This window comes from Heteronotia binoei, chromosome 1 (assembly GCF_032191835.1).
Source record: "Heteronotia binoei isolate CCM8104 ecotype False Entrance Well chromosome 1, APGP_CSIRO_Hbin_v1, whole genome shotgun sequence".
Taxonomy (NCBI): Eukaryota; Metazoa; Chordata; class Lepidosauria; order Squamata; family Gekkonidae; genus Heteronotia; species Heteronotia binoei.
Window position 1 is genome coordinate 218,624,400 of NC_083223.1, and position 26,078 is coordinate 218,650,477.

Below are 26,078 nucleotides of genomic sequence, written 5' to 3' on the forward strand. Positions count from 1 at the left end.
GCAGAAGTTTTGATTATTTCACAGGTCTCCCTTCCTACAGATTTCCTTCAATCCATTAGTCCTTAGCAGATGGGCCTTGTTAGCTCTGCATTCCTAGCAGAGGATCAAAGAAAAAAAGTTTAAAAGATTTGCCCTGCTTCTTATCTGCGGTGGGGTGGGGGTGCCTTCAGATAATCTCACAATTGGATAATAGATGTACCTGAGTTGTCTATTTTTAGAAAAGAATACACCTTAGTAGAAACCTGTAGGCAACTTGTCCCTAATGACAGCAAGGACAAAACCTGATGGTTTCATCCTTTGAAGCTGACATCACAATTCCAGAAACAGTGTAACTTTGAATACAGAAGGTGGGGGCAGACAACAGGAGAGGTGTGCTCTCTTGGTGTCCTTTCCTGTGGTCTTCCAAGAGGCATCAGTCTTGCCCCTGTTGAAATAAAAGCTGGGGTAGATGATTCTTAGTATTAACCATCAAGGCAATTGATTGAGATCATGTGGTCTGAGATCATGGAGGGGCAGAGAAGCGAAATGCCTGTACCCTTGGGCAACAATAGTGTTATCTTGCCAGCTCCAAGTTTATAAAAATCTGAGAGGATTCCCCCCCCCCCCCCGCATTTCACCCAGTTTAGATTCTTTTGATTTCAATGGCCATGTTATGCATTATTTATAAAGCTGTTTTATTTCTACATTATTTGCATTTTACATCTCTTACAGGAGGGCTCAAAACTTGTATGTACACATGTGGACATGCACACCCATGAAACCTGGCAGTACTACTAAACTTAGTTAGCAGGGATGATGCTTCCTTGAAGGAAATCCAGGTTTTATTTTCAAAGATAATTGACAATTTAATTTCAATTGACTATGGCATTTTTGCTCTTTTTAAAACACAATTAGCAGCTGCTGTGCATTTTGACAGATTTTGCTAATGCTGGGTGAGCTCCTAAGACCTTTTCTTCTATCTGGGAGCAGGACTTACCTGAGTGGCTGCTGCCAAGCCACTTCTCTTTAAAGGGCTGCCTCTGCCTCAAAAGCAAATCAGAATTGTCCTAGAGCAGCTCAGAGGGAAGTTGGAGGTAGGACAAAGCTGCAGAAATGGCTTGGAATGTCTCCTGGCTCCTGAGAGAGGATAGGCTCTCATAAGAGTTTGAAAGCAGCAAAGCGTACTGTATGGCTTCCTGTGCTGACTTCAAAAAGAAAAGGGAGGTCATCAAAGAGGATTCCTGGCTTCTCTCTTCATGGTGTTGAGGAGAGAGGAGAAGAAGACGACGACGACCACAGATTTATACCCCGCCCTTCTCTCTGAATCAGAGTCTCAGAGCGGCTTACAGTCTCCTTGAGACAAAAGATAGGGAACCCTTATAGATTTTGGGGTCATCGATGGAACAAGGAACATTTGGCTGTATACTTCCTTCATCATCCTAAGGTTGTATATGGTATACGTATAGTGTTTTATGAAGTAGAAAAAGAAAAGTCCTGGCTTGTATTCAAGGGCTAATGCTTGCCTTGCACCCTTATCTTATCTATCAAGGCAATTTCTATTCTGCTTTTTACCAAAATGGACTTCGGGCGGATCGCAACTTTCTAAAACAATATAAAACAACAATTAAAACCAAATCAATGTAACAAAATTTGATAGATCACATATATTATAAATAGCAGCTCAGTTGGGCACATGTTATACAAACTGAGAGTCTAAAACAGTAGACAGAGTAAAATTCATATTACAGCAGAGATGGTACTGTAGCATAGGGCCAGCCAATGGAGTGATATCTGGTGGATATTAAAACCCAATCTAGTATCACAGGCTACCACAAATAGGCTTCCCAACCCCCCAGTCCCAGCTGGAGAGCACCCAGTTTCCCAGGCTCCACACTGCCCCCCAGCTAGCTGGCTGGTGGGGAAGCCCTGCCCCAGCAGCCACCATGTGCCTTGAGATATCTGTGGGTTTAGAAGCCTGTAAGCACCTTTAAAAAAAAAGTGTGTGTGTGTCTTTAAATTTAAACAGGAAGTGAAAGCTGCACCGGAGGGGCCAGCAGCAGAGCCCCCTGTAAGAGAGAAAATGAAATGCAGTCCCTGCTTGCTTTCACCTTGAACTAGAGTCAGTGAGTGTGTGTTTGAGTGAGAGAGCTATAGCACAATCTCTGTTTTGTTTTTTGGATTCATTTCAGACATTTTTTTATAGTAACCTGTTTATGGGATGGAGGAAAACTCCATCTCTCTGTCTTTTCATTTGCCTGTGTTAAGTTGGTTGGAAGTACAGCAGTTCCTAGAGCCCAATGAAATCACAAAAGTATGTGCTTGCAAACAAACTGTTTATTTTGACTGCTTTGTTAGTGTGGGTTCACTTTCATTTACTGGAATTACAGCTGCTGTTGGGGACAAGGAAATGAAGACTATTCAGGGAAATTGCACTTCTGTATTTTTATTTATTTTAGGGAATGGGAAAGTCTCCTGGCTCCACCCCCAAAGTCCCCAGGTGTTTTCTGAGTTGGACTTGGCAATCCTAGCCACAAATGTTAGAGATGTACTTTTTGAAGTTCAAGTATCATCCTGTGATTTGGTCTGGCATTAAATGTTGATAAGAGCAATATGTTTATGGGACTGTACCCAAGGGAAGAGTAAAATGGTGGAAAATATAGAATAGTAGGAAATGGTGTGGAGCCTTGTATAAAGCCATCCATTCTATGGTAGCTGGAAGTGATTCTAGCACTTGAAATTTGTAAAGGCTTTTCAGAAAGAATGTTTATATGAATATGAACATACATTCAGAGTATTAAATAAAGAATGTTAAGTTTGAAGTTGTGAACATATTTATGAATTTGATCCTTCTGTTAAGAATGACATCTAAAGTTAGCTTGGGCGACTAAAACAGAACTCCACAGATACAATCTATTTTGGTTGGGTTTTTTTAAAAAAATCCCCAACATATTTCTCTTGTTTTGGTTGGTTTGTTTCTGACTATGTCACCAAATGGGAAACACTCTTGTCTACAGGGCTGGACTGGAACATCTCTGAATAACACATTTAGTCTGTCTGGCTACTGTATTACCATTGTCATTATTATAATCATTATCATCTTTTATTTGTGAAGCACCCTAAATTTACTTGCTAAGCAGTATTTTTTTAAAAAAAGAATAATATCCACAGCTAGTTTTACAATTTAAAACTGATTGGCACAATAAGAATGCATTGTGTGCTAAAACCCTCACTAATTCTGTGTGCACAAACAGGGTTCATTTCAGCAGGCCTTGGATTCAGTGGGAGCTCACAGGAGCACAGCTCCTGAACCTTCCTCCTTCCCACCTTGTCCATTGAATAGTAGGTGCAGCTGTATAACAGTCTCTGGATGAGCTCCACCACCTATTTTTCTACAAAACTACCCCTGCCTAACAGCGCTTGTGAAACCTTTGTGAAGGCCCTTTATTTGGTATACTTGGACAGTACTTTAAAATGAGAAAAGGGTGTTCTTTATTTTAAATGTCATTAGGATAAATGAAACAAAAAGCAGGCAATCATAATGAACGTGGACCTTATCTAAATGTGGCCTATGACATCTTGCTGAAGGTACAGAGAGTTGGCAGGGAGAAATTGAGGATACTTTTAGTAAAGGAATTGTCTAAAGATTTCTATGGTAACAGGGCTAGGCTCTCTGTAGAGATTGTATGCTTTCTTCACTCCCTCTTCATTTCAGTATTTGTGAATTTTGTTCAAAAAACTGATTCTGACTGTTTAGATTTGGCTTGCCTTTTGGTTTTTCACTTTTGTACTGGGAAGGTGTCTGTGAGGAATGTAAACATTTTTTATCTTGGCAAACACATAAAAACACTCTTCTCATCCATGGCCCTGTTCATATACTTTTCCGGATAATGAGCCTCTTCATGCAGGGTGCTCCATGAAGAGACACATTTTGCATGATTCTTCTCTTAATGAAAACAAAATCAGGTGTGTGTGGAGGCAGACTACACAAATCAAGCTCATTGTTGTCAGACACTACACAGAGCACCTGTATCATATGTTGCATGATGTATGTGTTTGTTGTTGAAAAGTGGTGGGGAGCAGAAAGCAGGGTCATAATCTGATACAAACTGGTTTGGTTTGCGAATGTATCAATTTGTGGTTTAGTTCAAGGTTCAGCCTTTGGGTTCTCATGGCAAGAGATGTCAGAGATGGTTTGCCCTTGCCTGCCTCTGTGTCATGTCCCTGGTATTCTTTTGTGGTCTCCCATTCAAATACAAGCCAGGGCCACTTAGCTTCTGAGCTGATGAGATCAGGCTAGCCTGGGTTATCCAGGTCAGGGTGTTGTATGTGTACACAGTCCTTTTCTTACTATTTCCAACCATCATACCTTCAACTACGCTGCTCTTCAAACATTTTCAGGTTGTGCTAAGTAGGGCTAGATGGATGTATGAAAGGACTGTCATTGTTTGATACTTTTTAATAACCTCATAAAATGACCATACATGGAGAGGTGCTAGATGATTACAAGATCCAGGAATTTGTACTTTTCATTGTATAATGATTCATGCTAGCACTCTGAATGTGGGTATTTCCCTTTAGGAAGGTAGATGATCGACTGAGGCAGAGAAGACTAGCACTTGGTGAGAAACCTTTGATGAGGAGTATTGAATTGCCCCCCAAGTCAGAATGAAGAGTTGGACACAAGGCATTGGTATAACTAAGGGCCACTTCATTAAGCATAATTATAAATTCGGCAAGGGCACCCCGAATTGCGGCCTGGTCAGGACTAGGGGTCTCAACAGACCGCTCCCCTGCCATTCACGGGCAAGAGACCCAGCCCCCAGCCGGAGCTGTGTGACACAGCTCCCGCCAGGCCAGTCCAGCAAGGAGGCACACCCCAGAGGGTCCAACCACCAGACGCACATCTCAATGGAAGGCACCCTCTAGTCAAGCCTCCAGGACAGTCTGCATCTTCCCCGCCCCGGATCATCAAACTCAAAGGTTGATTATGCCAGACTCCTAACTCCCCAAAAGGGGGATGCTTCATGGTCCTCCCCTAGCCACATAGTAACCTAAACCCATTAAAACCTGCCACCACTAAGGCCAAGTCTCTACTTAGGCCTTAGCACCCACCAGGAAGCCCAAGGCTACTCACAGCCCTTGCCGGAGATCCCTCAAGAAAAGCATGTTAGCCTTTTCTGGGAGATGTACCCCATCCCCTCTGTAGAGGTCAGGAAATTTCGTAGAAATATCTGGATGGGGCAGATAGTGGCCCAACCCACCTTCCAATGACTTCCTAATTTGCTTATTAGCTTTGTAGCGTGCCCTCTCAATAGCTGCAGGGTCCCACGCACTGCGCCAAACAAGGCAGGGAATCATGGCTGATCAAATTATAGTGGTCCCAGGCCATCGCTCCCTAATGTACTGAAAATCCTCACGGGCCTGCCAGACTAATGCCTTGCCTTTTACTAGCCCAAGATCATTCCCTCTCAGGTGAATAATTAAAACCTGAGGAGGAAAGCCCATGCTGCCTTGGAATAACAAAGGCAGTAGGCCTGGCCACTGAAGGCCCCAGCGCCCCTGCCACTCGACACAAACATATTGGCTGAGCCCCAGCTGAGAGCCGACCAAAGTTCTCCATGCCTGATGAGTGGCCCAAAACACATGGCTATGGCCACAGACGAGAACTCAGCTCCTCTGGCCAGGAACAACAGCATCTAAAAAGAAAAAAACAGTCAAACAAGAACATAAACCAGTATCATTTCAACCAAACAAACAAAGCTAGGGACTGAGCAAAGGTCAAACATAAGATTTGTAAGCTGATGAGTGCCAATGGCCCAAGCGCTGAATGGAGGAGGAAGGATACCCCAGGGCAGTAGCTGTCGAGGCTGCCCCAATTCTAAAGGAGTGGGTCCCAAACCGCACCCCAGACAACCCCAGCTCACCTAAAGCCCATGATGTTAACAGCCCAAAACTGTTGCTTTGTCAATGGGCTACCATTAATGTGACAGAACAAAAACCCTTCCTTGGGCCCCCAGGCTGCCAAATTAGCAGCCAAAGCAGAAACTGGGCACACCTCAAGCATGGTACCTCTTTGACACTGGTCCGTCTTAGAGCGACAGACAATAATGACCGCTTTGCCCTCAGACAACCTCAAATCCTGTAGCAACAAAACATTACCAGAAACATCGTTTCTGGACCAAGCCACTAGCCCACTGACTCTAAGAGCCCCCCAAAAAGCTACCAAGGACACAGCATGAAACAAAGAGGCCTCAAAATATGAAGCCCACACCATGCCCCAAACCCCCTTCAGACCCCTAAGAATCAGAGGTGAAATAGGTTTCCGTGTGTCCCACTTAGGTCCAGCCTCTCTGGCCCACCCTTCCAGCATTTTTCGGAGACAAAAATCAGCTGTTTCTTCCTTATAGCCCAGCGCCTTACTGGCAAAAGCCAATGCAGACAGGCGCCCCATAATGGATTGCACGGCCAGTCCCTTACCTCGTAGAGAAACACAGTAGTGGAGCAACTGCTCCACCGGGAGGGGCCAAACAATGCGATATCCTACCTCAGCCCTAAAGTCCTCAAACTGCCGCACAGCATGTTCGTAAGACTTCCTGGTGCTAGGCGCAATGGCTAGGCCTATCGCTCTGCAGGCCTCGGCTCTCCAGTCAGCCATAGCTCCTGGGGCATTGACGCCGCCTCTCGATCGGCATCTGGGGCCAGCTGACGAAACCTCTCCATCTGTTTACAAGAGAGAGCGTCAGCCATCCCGTTATTCACCCCAGGAACATGCTTGGCTAAAAACAATATGTTAAGCCACAGACAACGCAGAGTGAAGGCCCTCACCAACCTCATAACCCGGGATTTGGATGAAAGGGAATTAATGACATGGACTACCGCCATATTATCACACCAAAAATGAACTGTGCGATTGGCCATAGTACTGCCTTATTTTGCTGATTTATGGCAGGTATTTTATATAACCAAGCTGCCTTGAAGCTTCAACTGTCTCATAAGAAACATGGAAATCTGAATGAGCTCATAGTATAGCCAAAGTGGCAGTTACCAAGTGATAAAAATAACTAGATATTGTATACATGAGTTAGAGAGATTTTGTATATAACAAACCAGTTTTCACATAACTAGTTTTCCCATGGATATTTGTAACTAACATGGGCATATTTGTGTGAACTTGTCCATGGAGCATCTGTCAGTGGCCCAGAAATCAACCAGTTGGCAGGTGCTATGACTTCATTTGGCACACGTTTATTTCCTTCTGGTCATCTTAACTCTCTCTCTCTCTCTCTCTCTCTCTCTCTCTCACACACACACACACACAGAGGTATTGTCTTTTTTCAAAGCATGACTTTTATATGATATACATAGCCTGTTTGGGTTACTAATGAGTCCATACTGTACATTTACAAAAAATGGAATGTGTTTGCAGTAAAATAGACTTTACCATAAACTGCTACTAGTTTGTAAAACAGTCTAAGCAATGAGATTATCATAGCAGGTGATAGCAGTGGATTCTATAGCCACTCTGTTTGTATTTCCATTCAGATTTCAACGATGTTTGTTTTTCATCAGCTCACTGGCTTTTACTCATATGAAGGCCAGAAAATGAACATGATTTATTTAAATTTGTTTTGAAGTGTGAGAAGCAGACCTTCCAAGTTTCAGTGAATGTATTACAGGATATAAATCATTTTTTCCCAAAGTTGCAGGTAGGTGGATGTGTAATAAATCTTTTCTTCCTTCTTTCCGTGGATAATAAAATTCTTTTATCAGTGAAAAAGATACAGAAATACAGTTCTTGGAAGCAAAAAAAACTATGCTGGTCAGGAATATGATACACTGGTCCAAGACTGTCAGGATTCAAGTCTTGGTCTTGAACGTGTATCTGTGAGATGTCAGAAATTTGTGCCTGTGGGATGTCAGAAAAGGTTACCCCACTAGTGATGAACTGGCTCAAGGAAACTTCAGGCACGGAAGATTTCTTTCACCAGCAAACTTCAGCAAGTCAGGTGGTACTCCCATGAGCCTGGACTTGACAAATTCTAAGGCACCAGGCTGCCATGGCACCTAGAAATTTGACTGTGGCACCTGGTATTTTCAGCAATGATTTTAGTGTAATGTCTCTCAGTGATCCTGAGAAGTACAAACTTATCATTTTACATCAGAATATGTTTTGCTGTGTGACACAGAAATACATGTGCATGTAGTTGTCATTGTTCATGCAGATGTTAATTTTACCCCATTAAGTGGTGGTAGATGAGTTCATTTCTTAATCAGTTGCTTTCTTGACTGGCTCTGATAGTCAGTATTGAATTAAGCAATTGCTTTTTATAGTTCACATGAAGTTATGAGAAACTGGAGAGAAATTAAGTAGAGTTAGCTATTATCTTTTGTTATGGTGGTGATAAATGTGGTTATTTCATATTTATTCATATATAATACACAGGGTTTTTTTGAGCAGAAACGCACAGGAACACAGTTCTGGCTGGCTTGGTGTCAGGGGTGTGGCCTAATATGCAAATGAGTTTCCACTGTGTGAAACAATGGTGATGACATTGGATGTGGTGATGTCAGTGGATGTGGCTTAATATGCAAATGAGTCCCTGCTGGGCTTTTTCTACAAAAAAAGCTTTGATCTAAAACATTTTTATCATAGCTTTCCTAAAATTATGAAAAACTGAAGAGTTTAGGATTAGGTTTCATTGCAGCAAGAATGAGAAAATATGGTAATTAAAATACAAAACCCTGAAGACTGGAAAATTAGTCTGACTCCTGAATAGGATGGCCAGACCGTCCCGGGCACCGGGGAATGTTCCGGTTCTGGCCCCCTATTCCCGCCTCCCAGGCTGCCTATACCGGGGACCATTAGAGGTCCCGGTTTAGCCAGCCCCGGAGGCGGTGGGCTGCGGGCGCCGGCCGGAAGGCGGCGAGTGAGCGTCCCTGTGCTGCGCGTCCCTGACGCTCCCTCCCTCACTCGCCGCCTTCCCCGCCCGCCGCGCGGGGCCCTTCCCTCCAGCGACCAGCGCCGACCAGCGCTGACCAGCGGAGGCCGCGGAGAGGCCGGCACTGGTCCCTGGAGGCCCTCCAGAGACCAGCAGAGGACCTCCCCGGCCTCCGCAGCTGCCGCCAGCCCCGCCAGCAGCACCAGCCACCCGGAGGAGAGGCCTGGATGAAGGTAAGCAGGGAGGGAGGGGGGCCGAAAGCGGGGGGGGGGGGCGGCTGGCAGAAGGGGGCGGCCGGCCGGCCTTCCTTCCTTCCTTCCCTCCCTCCCTCCCTCCTCCCTTCCTTCCCTCCCTCCTTCTTCCCTCCCTCCTTCCTTCCCTCTTTCCTCCCTCCTCCCTTCCTTCCCTCCCTCCCTCCTCCCTTCCTTCCCTCCCTCCCTCCTTCCTCCCTCCCTCCCTCCTTCCTTCCTTTCTTCCTCCCTCCTTCCCTCCCTCCCTCCTTCCTTCCTTCCCTCCTTCCCTCCCTCCCTCCCTTCCCTCCCCTCCCTCCCTCCTTCCTCCCTCCCTCCTTCCTTCCTTCCTTCCTTTCTTCCTTCCTTCCTCCCTCCCTCCTTCCCTCCCTCCCTTCTTCCTTCCCTTCCTTTCTTCCTTCCCTCCCTCCTTCCTTCCCTCCTTTCTTCCTTCCTTCCTTCCTTCCCTCCCTTTCTTCCTTCCCTCCTTCCCTCCCTTCCTTCCTTCCCTCCCTCCCTCCTTCCCTCCCTCCTTCCTTCCTTTCTTCCTTCCCTCCTTCCCTCCCTCCTCCCTTCCTTCCCTCCTTCCTTCCCTCCCTCCTTCCTTCCTTCCTTCTTCCTTCCCTCCTTCCCTCCCTCCTCCCTTCCTTCCTTTCTTCCTTCCCTCCTTCCTTCCCTCCCTCCTCCCTTTCTTCCTTCCCTCCTTCCTTCCCTCCCTCCTTCCTTCCTTCCTTTCTTCCTTCCCTCCCTCCCTCCTCCCTTCCTTCCTCCCTCCTTCCTCCTTCCCTCCCTCCCTCCCTCCTTCCTTCCTTCCTTCCCTTCCTTCCTTCCTCCCTTCCTTCCTTCCTTCCTTCCTTCCTTCCTTCCTTCCTTCCTTCCTTCCTTCCTTCCTTCCTTCCCTTCCTCCCTCCCTCCCTCCCTCCTTCCTCCCTCCCTCCCTCCCTCCCTCTGGCCACACCTGGAGTAGACAATACTGACTTTGGTGGACCCAAGCACTGATTCAGTGTAAGGGAGCTTTGTGTTTGTGACTGGGACTAGACAATACTGACTTTCGTGGACCCAAGCACTGATTCAGTGTAAGGGAGCTTTGTGTTTGTGACTGGACTAGACAATACTGACTTTCGTGGACCCAAGCACTGATTCAGCGTAAGGAGCTTTGTGTTTGTGACTGGACTAGACAATACTGACTTTCGTGAACCCAAGCACTGATTCAGTGTAAGGGAGCTTTGTGTTTGTGTCTTCTGGTGCAATTTTGTTCTCAGATCCTGTATTTACTTCATCAGTATATGGATAAGGCACTTTCTCAACTGTGCTGCATAATGCAGCCTATTTATTTTGTCCTGTTTGCTCTGTTGGCTCTATCTGCGCCACCTTCATCACTTTCGGGTGTGGATCCCCCAGTGGGGTGGTCTCCCGACTCCCTCCGCCGGCTGTTTCTGATAGCCCTGCGCCCCCTCTTTCATTTGATATGTGTCCCGTGCGGGTGCCACCCTCCCGCCGGGAGATGCCGCAAAATGAGCCCCCTTGAGGCTTATGGCGGCAGGCTTGGGGGAAGCGAGCTAGACTGCTGTTCTTTTGAGGGGTTATAGAGTGTTTCGAGCCCGTCCCTGTGGCATCGGTCCCATCGTTGTGGGGCCCAGGGGGCCGGCGCAGCGGCACGCTGAAGCAGCCTATCGGTCACTTCCGGGTTCCTGTCCTGCATCTCGACCTGTGTTATTAGTGACAGGCTGCTTTGGCGTGCCGCTGCGCTGGCCCCCTGGGTCCCACAACGATGGGACCGATGCCACAGGGACGGGCTCGAAACACTCTATAACCCCTCAAAAGAACAGCAGTCTAGCTCGCTTCCCCCAAGCCCTGCCGCCATAAGCCTCAAGGGGGCTCATTTTGCGGCATCTCCCGGCGGGAGGGTGGCACCCGCACGGGACACATATCAAATGAAAGAGGGGGCACAGGGCTATCAGAAACAGCCGGCGGAGGGAGTCGGGAGACCACCCCACTGGGGGATCCACACCCCGAAAGTGATGAAGGTGGCGCAGATAGAGCCAACAGAGCAAACTGGACAAAATAAATAGGCTGCATTATGCAGCACAGACTCACTGGAATCTCACTGGAATCTGACTGGCTTCTCAGCATGGAACCCGTTCTCTCTAGTCTTCTCACTTTGAAAAAAGTAAAAAAAGAGTTTCATTTAACTTTACTTCCCCCTTTCCCTCTCTATAAATAATCTTGGTGTTTCCGGCGGTGATATTTGGGGGATTTTTGGGGACGTCACAGGAAGTGCTGTGAAGTCACTTCCTGTTTCCGGCAGTGGCATTTGGGGGAAATGATGTCATTTGGGGGAAATGATGTCACAGGAAGTGATGTCACTTCCTGCTTCCGGCAGGTGGCGCGGGGGGGGGGAATGATGTCACAGGAAGTGATGTCACTTCCTGCTTTCGGCAGGTGGTGTGGGGGAAATGATGTCACAGGAAGTGATGTCGCTTCCTGTTTCCGGCGGCGGCACGACGTCACTACCTGTTTCCGGCAGCGCGCGCACACACCCCTACCTTCCCCCCACCAAAGGTGTCCCTGGCTGACCTTCAGACATTATGGCCACCCTACTCCTGAAAGTAGAGACAAACTGTCAAAGCCAGCTTACCCCTATCAAGGTTAAATGGGCAGGCTTGTTCATTGGGGTGTTTCATTGACTTTGCTTACCAAGGGTGGAGGGACACAGTTTTGGGTAGCAAATCTATGAAGTCTTTTCTAGCCATCATTTTGCTTTTTTTTGGTTGTGCAGTAAATTGCAGTAAAGTATCTGTTTTTCTTCATATCAGGCACATTTTCAACGGGAGGGACGGTGGCTCAGTGGTAGAGCATCTGCTTAGTAAGCAGAAGGTCCCAGGTTCAATCCCTGGCATCTCCAAAAAAGGGTCCAGGCAAATAGGTGTGAAAATCCTCAGCTTGAGACCCTGGAGAGCCGCTGCCAGTCTGAGAAGACAAGACTGACTTTGATGGACCAAGGGTCTGATTCAGTATAAGGCAGCTTCATATGTTCATGTGTTCAGGATAATGCCATGCCTATTCTGATTTTTTAAATATTTGCAAGTTATATTACAAAATGGAATTACTGCACACACCTCAGATTAGCCATGATACATTGTCAACCAATAAGGCATAGTATGCTATGAGTTTTGGCCAGCACACACATTTATAGCAGTAGATCAAAATTCTTCCTTTTACTTTTGGAGGGATGGTCCATTGTTCACTGACAGATTACCTGATTTATCCTCACAAAATCCTAGTTCAATTCCCATTACCTTCATTTAATGGATCTCAGGTGGCAAAATTAGGAAAGACCTGGAGAGCCCCTGCTAGCCAGAGTTAATACAAGGCTACATGACCCAACAGTATAAGGCCATTTGTAAGGGGGTTGTATTTTCTCTTGCTTAGTAAATGTAGCTGTCCCCTCCCTCAGCATGTGTATTTTCATTATTTGGGCAGATTATTTTTGTTATAATAATACTGGCTCCTATTGAGCTGGGCTTTGAATGTCACCAAAGACTAGCAAAGTGCAGTCTTCCAAACCAGGTTCCTGCTATATTATTAATTCCTATTTATTTTGATTTCTTTCTCTTTCTCTCTTTTTCTCTCTCTTACACATTCCTCCCTCCATAAAAAAAAATAGTGACTGCAGGGCCTGTCACAGTGCTGCTTCCCTGTGAAGAAGTCTAGGCAATTTCAGCTCCCTGCTTTTGATAGCAGAAGTGAAAGTGAGAAAGCTAATTCACAGCAATGCCAGAGGCACTTGGGGGCAGGAATTGAAAGAAAAGAGTTGAGCTGAAAGATACACTTCTCCTGGCTAATGTTGGAGATCATATCAACCCCTCTGGGTGTGCTTACCTGTCGCCTTGTTTTCTCTTGACAGAAGACATACTGCCACCTCTGCAACAAAGATTCCCCCTCCCCCACCATCTAGGTCTCATAGGGACAGGATATGGAAGCGCTGTAACAACCACTTCTATCTCTATGTACCCACTCATATCCATTGAATCCAAAAAGCCTGTGGTAATGAAAGAAGGCAAAGAAGCATGTGGTACAAGGCTTTCTTGGTGATTGTGCCTATCCTATGAAATTTCCTCTGACAGAGTATTCATCTCATCCTCTCTCCTTGCCTTCAGACATCTGGTTAAGGTGTTCTTATTTAAAGGACAAATAGGAGTGAATGAATCTTGGGGGGAGCAGGTGCTGGAATTTGCCCTGATGTTTGTGTGTGATGGTTTTGATTGCTTTAAGGATATAGTGTTTTAAGTGATATCTGCTGTTAATGTTTTTTTTGTCTTGATCAGTTATAAATTGTTCAGTTTTTATGTATTTAATTGTTTTTAATAAGCCACCATGTTTATTTAATAGAAAGGCAAAATATAATTTCCTTTGGTAAATGTATTTGGGACATTGGATTCTGTAGGTAAACTGTAAGAGCAGGGATATTTAAAGGTTACAGGCATGTATATAAAACCTGAAGAACACTGTTTCCCCCTCCTTATTTCACTGTCCCAGAGAGAACTGTGAAGCATCATGAATTCTTTGTCACTCTATCTTACTGTTTCAGTCTGGTGTTTAAAAGGTGGTGAAATGAATTAAGAGACTTCCTTCCTCCAGGAATTTAACTTGCTGGTTATTCAGTGCTACCTGCACCTACTGACCCAGAGTGGGAGGGCATGGGCTGGAGACCTAATTCATACTACAGCCAGTCTAATTACAGCCTGCTGAGCTGCAGCACAATCCGATTTAATGCTTTCCAACTTCCATAATCTTCTCGATGTTTCTGTCTAATTTTGCTTTGGTTCTCAATTATTATTGCAGGAGCTTACACTAGAGGCATTCTCATTGTTTTTCACTTTTCTCTTCAAATATACTGCAATTATTTTTGCCTTTTGAAAATGCTAATATCTCCCCCCTCCCTTTTTCGTGTTCTGTTGGCTTTTGCAAGCCTGCAAGAAAACAATACTGCCATCTAGTGGGAAGGATCACTTTGCCCTGTCTTGTTTATATTATCTATAAGTATTTTGTTTTATTTCTTCAGGGAGCTTCAGAGACCAGGGTAGGCCTATTTGTGTACTGGTCATACTTTTTAAAATCTGTTATCTCCATCCCTCTCCATTTCTGCAAAAAAGCGAGATAATGTTGATTTCAGATCTAGACACTATGTTTTTGCTCATCCCTAGCTGTGGTCCCATTCCATTTGGCCTGGGTCAGCTATATCACTTGTCTTGTCTGTCTAGAGTTCTGGCAAGACTCCCAGGGTTTCTCCTCCAAAGGAATTCTGATACTGAAGTTGCTGTTTTTCAAGGTCATGGAAGCCATAAGGATGCCCTGTGAAGTGCTGTTTCTGTTTTTATAAGATATCATTTACAGATTAAGATTTATAGCCAATACTAGGTCTATATTAACTGTGCAACTAGCAAGTTAGTTTCAAGCCCAACATTATTTTAAGCAAAGATCTTTTCTACATCAACTACCCTTTTAGAGATACCAGTTAAGGAACAGTGATATGTGAAGGACACTTTCTTGGGAGGTAAGCCCCATGGAATAGACTTGGGATTCTGAGTACATTAGAGGATTGCTTTAAATCTGTCACCTCTTGCTTATGTGGACCTTTTTCTTCCAGCAAGATATCAAAGATCAAATTATAATATCAAAGATATCAAAGGTCAAGTGTTCTAAGTCAGTTGTGGCATCAGCTTTTGTAAACGTTGTCAAATGCACAAAGATAGATTCATAGTAAAGTACACTGGTCCATTTTTAGTTCAGTATCGCCTACTCTGATGGACAGCCTTTCTCAACCCTGCCACTTAACATTGTTTAGCTAGATGTGATGCCCTTACTGCTCCTGTTGGGAGAGGGGGCAACCTGGCTGTGTCACCAAACTTCCCTCAAGGGCCTGCAAGGGAAGGGAGGGACTTGCTTCTGGTTCCTCTCTCCATGTCAAATACATCTCCCTCCTTGCCCTCCATGAGCTGGCCAACTCCTTTCTAGGCCTGCTTCCTCGGCCCTCATTATATCCTCTCATCACCAGGCAAAAACTCTGCCCCTTGTCCTCGGCTGCCCAGTCCTTTTCTTCCCAATGATGTGCCCAGCCCAGAGGACTCAGAAAGATGAAGGGTGGACCTCTTGTTCAGGGCAGTTTCTGCTTGGACCCTTGGGAGACTCTGCTTATTGTCTTCTTCCATCCCTGGCATTGGGCATGGCTTTGGGACCCAGAATTTCTTTTCTGGCTGTGATAAGCTTGCCCTGGCTTGCCCACTGGGGAAGTGGGAGGCATTGGGTCCACCTCACCTGTAGTAGGCTGGCCTGAAGCTCCCACCTCTTTAGTATTGGCAGAGTAATTAACACAGCAGTGGTGCACAGCCTGATTAAAGAGGAATTAACATATTTGCTAAAAAAGAAGAGAGAGTTAGATCCTAACTACATCTCTAGCTGAGAGAGAGGGTAAGACTGAGTGTAGCACTTCCAAAAAGAAAGGAGAAATTGCTGTAAGAGTAGCAATCTGGAGACAGACAAGGAATGGCCCTTAACCAGAGAGAAGGTGCTGGCCTCTGAATGAAACTTTGTTGGTCTTAAAGGTGCTACTTCTCTGCTTTATCCTATCTAATTGTCTTCTTGCTGTCCCCTGCAGAGTCTTTTTCATCTCTTCTTCTTTGTACACCAGACATTGCATTTTCCAACATTTATCAGCACTTCCTATGTGAGAACTGTAAAAGTATCTGTTTTTCGTTACACATGTTTGGAAATAGCCCCAAGACACCGGAAGCCTAAACAGTGTTATATCCTTCTTCACCTACTGAAGTCAACCGGTGTCCATTCTAGAATTACAAAAATTAAATGCTATATATTATTTTACATTTATGAGAGAAATAATAGGCACAGAGTGGGGGAGATATTATATTATTCTGTCATAAAACTACAATTTTTGTTTCCTTGGTTGTCATACCATTATGAAGTTGTCTTTCTGTACAGGAATTTCACTAAGGCAGGTAACCTGATTTGGATGGTGTTGTGGTATTGCTTAAATTGTTAGTGAGCTTCGCAGTTCCCCTCTAGAACCAAACTGTTTATCTCCTTTCTCACTTTCTGCTTTGATGCCTTCTTTCTCTCTAGCTTGTTATCAGAAATGTCTGGCTCTTCTCCATCAGGTTTTGACTTCCATAGTCCCTCTGCTTTTAGATAACCCAGTACAGAACTGAACAGCTGTTAGCCTTATACGAAATCAAATCTTTGGAGTCTATTTTTTTCTTTTCTTTTTTTAAAAAGGATTTTATAAATGATGTGGGAATCATTTAATTCTCCACAAAAGGCAAGACGGAGGTTGGCTGGAGTACAGAGACAGCTTAAGTACCAGATGAGAGCTGAGTTGTGCAGAAGGGTCCCTTCAATAAAATGATTTCCCCTTGTTTGACCCCAGCAGATGAAATGAAAGGAGGAATTTAGTTGTATTGACTCACCTTCTTTCTCATTTGGCAAGCATCTACCATGTGGCACCATTGGGTGGGCAGTGCACCTTGAGGTTTGTAAACATACATAAATTCTCTCCTCTTCCCGCAATAATAGAGCTTGTATTAGATGACTTTAAAAGGGGATTCAACAAGTTAATAAGGGAGAAATCAATTACTATTAGCCACGATCTTCCACCTTTTTAAAAGCAGCTATTATGTAATATGCTTCTAGCCTATTTTATATATATCACTTTAGGCTTCTGAATGTTCTTCTATGCAAGTATGATGATTCCAGCCAGTCTTTTATTCCTTATTTTATTAATGTGGTTGCTCTCTGATGATTTTGCAGGATTTCCCTTTATCTTCTTTTTGGCTGAGCAGCCCCCTTTCCCTTTTTATTTCTTGTTTTTCTCTGGCTATCCCACCCAGTCATTTAAATGTAGGTTGTTAGATGCTGATCTAGCCCAGGGAACTGAGGGGAGAGACTAAAATCCTTCTTCTTTTCCTGATTTAATAATGGCACACAAGTTCATAAATAACAGTTTTATTTAACCTTGAGGGGAAATGTTTGGATTGGAATCTAGTGTAGGTTTTATGAGGTGAACAGACAACAGGAGTGAGGTGACTTTGTATAAAAGTAAACAGCAGATAAACTTGAGATTTTTTTTTTTGCCCGTCTGCTTAAATACAAACCATAAGCTTCTATGTCACACAAACACCTAAGTTGGTGAAGGCAGGAATATCCAAACAAGTTCCAATTTTCTTATCTACTAGATAAGGATACCCCCTTCTTTTAGGAGCTATTTTCTTTAGACTGGATAGGGTTAAACCCCCCCCCTGCTCTTTTCTAGGAGTAATTTCCCTCAGGCTTGAATGGGCTGATCCTTCTTGGTATTCTCACTACCTTAGCCTTCCTTCCCAGTCAACTGTCAGTTCTTAACTGCCAACTCTCAACTGCCACTCCTAACAGACTTTTCAGTTGAAGTAGTAGGACCTGCTCTGGTGCTGAAGTGTCAGCTCCAGTGACAAAGCATTTTTGGAACAAGGGAATAAACAGGTGAGTTTAACAGATGTATGGGTTCAAGAGCAGTGTGAGGAAGTCTCTCCATGTCCCTAAAAAGGGTAATCACACTTTCCACAAACAAATCTACTTAAATAGGAAATTTGTTAAAAATGGGATTAAAAAGAGAATGCCAGTAGGAAGTTGGGGGCTATCTAGTGTATTACACTGAGCACAACATGTATGACTGCCTGCTGAACAAATCATAGGTGTGCTCTTGGTGCAAGGAGGTCCTTATTCTTAAGGAATGAGTTCACACCCTTGAGTCCAAGGTGGCTGACCTGGAGAAGCAGAGGCAGTCAGTTAAGCACATGGATAAGACTCTCAGGGACTTGTTAGATATGCCCCACAATGAGGATGGTAGCCTTGCTGCTGTCAGGGAGCATGAGGGTCAAGGCAAAATGGGGTATCATGCTGAAGAAAATGGAACTGTTCCCTCAGAAGGGACCCCTTTTACTGTTGGTGAACAGGTATCCTTTCACACCAAGGAACAACCCTGGGCAGGGCAGGAGGGAGGGGGGCTCTTGGTAGTTGGTGATTTGATTCGTAGGCATGTAGATAGAATTAGTAGGCACACTGATGTACAAAAGCTATTGAGAAAGAATCAGCATGGATTCTGGAAGGGAAGTTCTTGTCTCATTAACCTTTTAGAGTTCTAGTATTTCCTGGCTCTTGCTCTCCTGGTCTGCTTTCCACTGTCCAGGTCTTGACACAGTACCTGCCTCAGGACCCAGCAGGGGATCCCCCAGTTTTGCAGGCTCCTCCCCTCTGCCAGCCAGTTGGCCAGCAGGGGGTAGCCTCACCCCAACAGCCACCATGTGTCTTTCTACTTTGGAAGGCTAGAAGCAGCTTGGAAACTGCTCGCTTTTTGGAAGGTGTGTATGCCTTTGAATCTCTGTAGAAGCGAGGCTGAATGGGAGCGGGACAAGCAGGCAGAACAACGTGGCTGTTCCTAGTAAGTTGTGAGAAAGGAAGGGAAACTAGGGCAGTCCCTCCATTCATTTTACATTGCTTTCAGAAGTTGTTTGCCCAGTAAAATAGGAAATGGTAACCTTCGGTTTCTCTGTTTTAGTCTGAAGAACACAGGTTACATTCAACAACTCCCATGAGTAAATAGCCCCAGTGAGAGCACAAGAGTAGTGGCTTGCAAACAGTTTATTTTGGCTGCTGTGTGTGTGTATCCAGGGAAACTGCACTGCTGTATTTATTTATTTATTTTTAGGGAATGGGAAAGTCTCCTGGCTGCACCCCCAAAGTCTCCTGACTCCATCCCCAAAGTCCCCAGATATTTTCTGAATTAGATCTGGCAACCCTAGAAATGAGGTCACAATTCTGATTTCAAGTTCCTCCTGTCACGTGACTAAGATATAATATTAACTTGCTGTCATCTACTAGCAACTTGGCTGGCCTCATTCTTTGGGACCACACATATGGAAATGCTGAAAATCACTGATTTATACTGATCACTTGTATATTTTCTTAAATATCGATTAGTTGATTTCTCTTTGACAATTGGCAGCTGATTTTTGTTTCTACTAAAAATAGGTTTTTAAGTGATATTCAGTTCTGTCAGTGATGTTGTATCTGAGATAGTCCATTCACACTTGCAACTTGAAGGTTTTGTATGTGCATGGTCATCTCTTAATTCCTGCAACATCCATTAATGGCTGCATGGATGAATGTGCCATCTCAGATAGAACAGTACAGATGAAACCTTCATCTCATCTCACATTACTATACTATACTATACTTTTTCAGTTGATTCAGTTCATTCATTGAGCTGCCAGCCATATAGCATGTAGCAGTAAAGGGCAGAATACCATCTGATACCTATTAATATATTAATCAGTGCTTACACTTTCTGCCCAAAGCATTTCCCTACCAAACCCAACAGTCCTCTTTTTTTGTTTTTTGTTTTTGCATAATGGAGATGCTGCTACTGGAGGTTACATTATATTCTGTCTCACTTCAGTGGAGTTACACATTGCTAAGTAATATTAAGTTATGCACTAAAACATTTTTGTTCAAACATCTTTGATTTTCCACAAAACTGGGATATTTAGAAAGTTTTATTAGTTCTGTATGGGTTATTAAAGAACTATTTATTACTGCATTTATGAATATGGTTTACATTTGTTGGAAACTGCCCTGATTTAAAAGAGGAAGAGAGAATGACAATATTTTAAAAGCTTCCTGAAAAAACACTCCTTTTCTACTCTGGTACTTGGTCACCAGTTTGCTGTCAACCTTTTCTGTGTGCTTCTTGGCAGCCAAACAGCTACTTTTCTCCCTTTGACCTCTGGCAGAATATAATGGTTTAATATAAATGGTGCAAATTTGACATGCCCCTCTTTGGCTTTCAGATTCTGCTGGCCTCCAGCTCCTTTCTGATCCTTCTTTGCCTTTTCTTTCATTGCAACATACAATTCTGCATGCCTTGGGCAGTTTCATCGCATTCTTGCTTGTCTCCTTTATTCTCTCTCCTTTTGATGTTGTGTGTAGGAGGCATTTGTATCCATGGTTCCCATACGGTGTCTGTTGAAAATGTCCAAAAACAAAATTTTTAGGTCTTTTTCCCTACTCAAACTAGGTTTTTTTTGTGAGGCAAAAAGAATACACAATATTCCATTCTTGTCTCCCACACAGGAATTCTGCCCACACTGTGCATACAACTAGATAATGAGAAGTCATGTTCCTGCACAATTATGGTACCTCCATATGGAATAGCAAGGAGTTTGAGGGCTAGATAAGATTAAACCAGGGAGATGAGTCTAGCATTAAATTGTTGGAAAATATTGTTCTGGGGGATGGAGAGAGGAGAGGCAGATAGATATGGATAGTGAAATATAGGCAGGCGTTACAGATATACTTGAATAATACCAAATATTTCCAAATTGTTTTTCACTAATATGTTAATTAAAAGCAGGATTGATAAAAATATATATTTTAAAAAAACAGATTTTTAAATTTAATCTGATTTTTAAAATTTAAATTGGATTATTTGATTTATATTGGAAAAAAATATCTAAAGATAGTTTTCTGTTTATGATACATTATAGTCCAAAGGTTATTCATCATGAAATAAGGATTAGTTTTTAATTCTGTAGCATGGCTGAATATTCATGTAATGTTTTACATTTTCTGGTAAATGAATTCCATTAATTCAGTCACAATGTCATGCTCCTCCAGAGGTTTCTGTAAGGTTATTGGACAGTTTTTCTATCTTGAAGATATTATCAAAGATGCTTGATTTAACAGTTCTCAAAATTGTGAATTTGTATCTGCAGAGATAACATGTCTCTTCTTCACAGCAAAAATGTTATAAAATAAACACCTCAGTCCCCTACAAATCTTTGCGCACAGAATCAACTTCTTATATCTTATACCAAGTTTCAAGAAGTTTCTATGAATATAAGATTGTTTGGGTAGAAGATCTGGACAAGGAGGAGATGTTAAGAGCTAAGTATGAGGAGGGAGGGACAAGCAATATGAGGGATCTGTTGGGGGATTGGGAACCCTATTTCCATTTCCCTTTTGATTTTCCACTTCATGAAGAGTAACTATAGTGGTCATTAGTTACATCAAGAATCTCCAGCCTTTCTGTACCTGTGGGCACTGCTGGGATTCTGACACAAGGTGGTACATACAATCACAATACAGCTGAAGCCAAAGTGCAGGGGGAAAGAGGGGTAATTTTTTTAAAAAATACATAGGGAAAAAGGAATGAGAGAATAAAACCAATGCTGTGGTGACAGCTGTTGCTGAAGCACAGCCAATCTGCACAGCCAACCAGAAGCTTGCTGGCAAGAGCCCTATCTTGTCCAACCCATTTCCTAAAAACTCTTAGTGGACACGAAGAATGGTATCAGTGGGCAGGTCATGGCACTCACAGGCACCATGTTGGGTACCCCTGGTTTACATGTTAGAGAATGGTAGGCACAATCCTAGGCATATTCCTTCCTTTGGAAATCTTGAAAATACTGGAAACATTGTTTTTGGTATGAGTGAGATTTGACCTAAGGACCTTTAGGATCACAGCACCTTCTCTTAGCAGCTGCAGTATACCAGCTCAGTATAATATGATGTTACTGTCATGAACCAGTCACAGAGAATAAAATATCTCTGCTTAGAAAATAAACCCTCCAGTTGTAGTATCCAGTCTAGTAAGCTATGTGTTAGTCTGTCATCTAGCTCATTTGTTCTGTTAAGGTCAAAGGAGTGGCCCACAGTACATGGGTTCTGGAAGTGCAGTCTTAACCTCATAATCCAGTGTTGTATGATAAGGCGTCTCATGATCAAGTCCAAGGTTTTGTATCAAGGTTCATTATTACTTGTGTAGAGAGGAGATATGCTGGTGGCATGTTGATTAAACTAATTAAAAATAGACAGTAATGCAAAAGAGATCTTATTCAACGTATTGCAAATACCCTTTTCTACTGAATAGCTTTCAAATTAAAACTTTGTCATCCTTCTTAACTTTTTTTGAGTATTTTGTGTGTATGTGCATGTGTACTTGGAAGTCATGGTTGACTTCTGGCAACCCCCCTAGTGGGGCTTGGACGTTTCAGAGAGTTGGCTTGCTATTGCCTGTCCCTGTCCTGGTATTTCTTGGAGGTCTCCCACCCAAGTACTTGTCAGGGTCAGCCCTGCTTAGCTTCTGAAATCTGGCAAGATCGGGTTTGCTTGGGCTATCCAGGTTATGGCTGTCCCTCTTAACTGATGCCAAAATCCTCCAGGAAAAGGAGAAATAGCACTGTTTTGGTGTACTTATTGCAAATGTTTACATTGCACTCTGGTTTAGATAGCTTTGTTTGTGATCTGGCTTCAGTACTTCTTTATTGCAAACAACTAATCTCTTGAAAGGCTATTATGTTCCAATGGAAGTAGATCTCTAGATAGTTTTGCTATTTGGAGACAAACATAAGGTTAGAATTCAACCATGTTCTTAAGACCTTACACTGTAGCTACCTACACTGGACATAGGCTATCATATTATATATTTAGCAGCTGCTAGTTACCCTGATCAAGTAATGGACACAGGCATGCAAAAGCACAGCTGACTGATATGGATGTGGAAGCAACCTATATCACAATACTCATCTGGTTCTGCTTGAAATGGCTATTTCTTTTGATGCAGATGTACAGCCTCAGGGCCCACAGATTATCATTAGTTACCAGGAATCCTTTCCTACTGGCTGCCTTCCCTAATCTTGGTATAACACAAGACTGCACTTTCCTGCTCCCATGTTCTCTGCCGATTGCAAAGGGATGAGGAGGAGGCACCATTTGTGATAGATAGACCAAGCTCCTCTCCTTGCGTATGCAGAAGTGTTAGAGATGTGAAGGTTCATTCTCTTCTTTGTATCAGGCTATACAAATCCTAAGCAGCAGAGAGAAAAATTCTTGTTGACACAATGAGACTTGAATGAATTATCCTTCCCATTCCTCTGGAGCTCCTGGAACAAGCTCATAGGGCAGAGATCTGTTTTTTACATAGTCAATGGTGTTATTCTCTAGAAGACTTCAGATATACTTTTGGTTTATTGTGTGGTTGATATTATATACTAGGAGTTTTTGGTATGTGTTAGCATATGTTTATCATGAGTTTCTGGACTACAGTATCCACTTACATCTCTTGTCTATAATTAATAATTTCAGTCCTTCATTTCCATTTCAGGTGTTACTTAGAGATGGCTGACATTGCAATGGTAATCAGATTTGTTGTGTCTGAGCTGAGTTTTTCTCTTTTAACTCATTTGTAGGTGAGGGCAGTGAAAACACTGGCTTAAAACAGTACATTTGAATTGCTGCTGGGAGGCACAGGGAGACCATGATTGAATCTATCCATTTTGTAGTATTTGCTCCTGGGGTTGGAGCAATTTAGAATGATAGTTCTTGCCTCTGGCCATAGAGCTTGCCTGGCCCTGTAATGGGCACAAAAGCCTGCTGATAACCATGTAAACTTAAAGAATAAAACATATGGCCTGTGGGCTTCCATTTGGCCTGCCCAAGGCCTATCATGGAGCCCACAAAGCAGCCACTGGACAAAGTCCCACCCCCCTCCTAGTTTATCAGTCTGGTACCTGTGGACCTTGTTTTTCTAAAGGCTGCAGCAGTGTCCAAGAGCCCAAGGCAGCTGACAGCAGTGCTAGTGTCAAAGGAAGCTGCTCTGCCTAGATCTACTGCACTCATTCTGCTCCAGCCTCTTAATCTGGAAGCAGAGAATTGGGAGGCTGGAGCAGACTGCATTCAGTAGGCCTGGACAGAGCAGTTTCCTTATAGTCACACTCTTGCCATGGGCTCCTGCACTTTTCTCCATCCAGAACAGCAAGGCTGTAATACAGTAGGCTCAGCTTATTGTCAAGTATATTTTAAGGGGAGAGGAGAATTTTATAAAGAAGAAAAGCACTTCAGATTTTAAAAACTCTAGGGTTTAAATAGAGAACCCCAGGACCTGAGCCTTTGAACTAGTCCAGTGAATTACTATCAAATGAATCTACATTTAAAACTCATGCTCAGGCTTTTTGAGCCTTCTTCAAACATGGAAGAAAACAGAGGAGAGATGCAACATCAGTACCTGCAATCGCATGCAGTATGAAAGCTCCAAATTGGGCAGGATTGATATATATAGTTGAAGCCTGGCCTTTTAGCTTTGACTGATCAGCACAATCTGCTTGCAGCACTCTGGTTTCTAACTCAAGCCACTAACTCGATGGATCCTAAACTAAAAAGTCTACATTAGGCTGTGGCTCCCCATAGTACTGGGGTACTTGGTCCTGATTATCACAGTATGTGGGAAAGAAATTAGTAGGGCTTCTGAATAAGCTGGGAAACAAAAATGTTTTCCCACAATTATTTATGTATTGTTGATTCAGTGACACAGAGAAAATGCACAATATTTAGTGGACTTGAAGCCCAATGCTGTGAATGCTTTTTTGGATGTAAGTTTCATGAAGTCCCATAGATGAGCCAAAAGACATATGTACAAGACTGCACTGCTGAACAGTTTATGACATATAAAATTAGCACACAAACCCCTTGGTGCCAAGCTAATCTGAAACTACCCTTATTTCTACTAATAGTGGCATAATATTTACTTGGACACAGATTGCTATGGATGACTATGAATTTTCACAAGCACAGCCTTTGAAGAAGATAAAAGCATTCAAGAGGGTATAAAGTTCTAAAGTCATGCAATGATGAATTTCCAAGCAATGCAAGGGAATATTATTATAGTGCACTTTGAATCACCTTGGAAATTAATACCATCAGGACATCTTTTTTATCTAAAACCACATGAAAAACATATTAGAGCAGATTCCATCAAAGAGAAACTTGTTTTCCTGTGTCTTTCATACATGTGCTAACAGTTTATTTTTGCATGGTAGAATAGATTTTTTTTTTTCAAAGCTAGGAATGATTTATTTAAAATAACTTATGTTGCAAAATGTCTGCTCAGTAAAGAAAACATGTTCCACTGAGATACAATGGAAGGAAGCTTGATAACAGGAAATCTTCATTATATCAGGGTATCTACTCTTGCTCGGATGAGCTGTAGTCTTTAGGTGTTCTGTACTGTACAATGTTTGGCAATGATATTTAAATACAGAAGTGGTTTTTACCATTACCCTCTTGAGATTGCTTCAATTAGAAGCGAGGACTCAATGGAATTGGCATGTGTGCAGTGGAACATGATATGTTTGCTAGATTTCTTCATATTATGGTATTTATTAAATATTTATAGACACTGCACCCTCTTCACCATTGCTTGCAGTTTCCTGATTTCTCTTTGGGAGCCTGGATTGCTTTAGTTGATTGATCTTCTGCTAAAAATTATATTAAAGTTTGTAGATTAAGTATTACCAGTGCCCTTATGGTTTTTTTGTTTTTGCTTTTAAATCTCAGAATGGAAAGTGTTTAATGTGCACAAGTGTCTTGTTAAGAGAAGAGTTTCCTTTTTTAAAAAAAATTCCCTTTGTTCATCTTTCTTCTGTGAAGTCATTTTCCACACAAAGTAAGAAAGCTAGCATTTGCAAGATATTATTTGTAAAAGATTTGTAATAGTATGTTCACTGCACAGAAAAGTTAACACACCATTGTCTTTTGCATGTATTTGAATAAAGCCTATGTAAAAACCATGTCTTAATAGAACATTCAGAAAGAAAAGATGCAGACGCTGAATGGTTATTGTGTCACATTATGTGTCATTTCCTTGTCTAATTGATGCATTTTTAAAAATTCAGCCCTGAGTGATCCTTTTGGGTTCTTACCAGGTGCTGTAAGAGTGATGCCCACACTTTAAAAAATGGATTCCAAATGTTAGCTGTCTAACCTTCATTTCTCTGTTCCTTTCACCATTGGTTGTACATACCCACTCCTTCCCTACCGTTTCCCC

At 43.1% G+C, this 26,078-nt stretch overlaps 1 protein-coding gene and 1 non-coding gene across 2 annotated transcripts in view; both read left to right on the forward strand.

Annotated features, from left to right (window-relative positions):
• The window catches only part of PRKCE (protein kinase C epsilon), a 563,878-nt gene that overhangs the window by 142,395 nt on the left and 395,405 nt on the right, over positions 1–26,078 (forward strand). The gene's annotated exons all lie outside the window — the stretch shown is intronic.
• TRNAT-AGU (transfer RNA threonine (anticodon AGU)) lies at positions 11,987–12,053 on the forward strand. The gene has a single exon. It is a non-coding gene; the product is annotated as a tRNA-Thr (tRNA).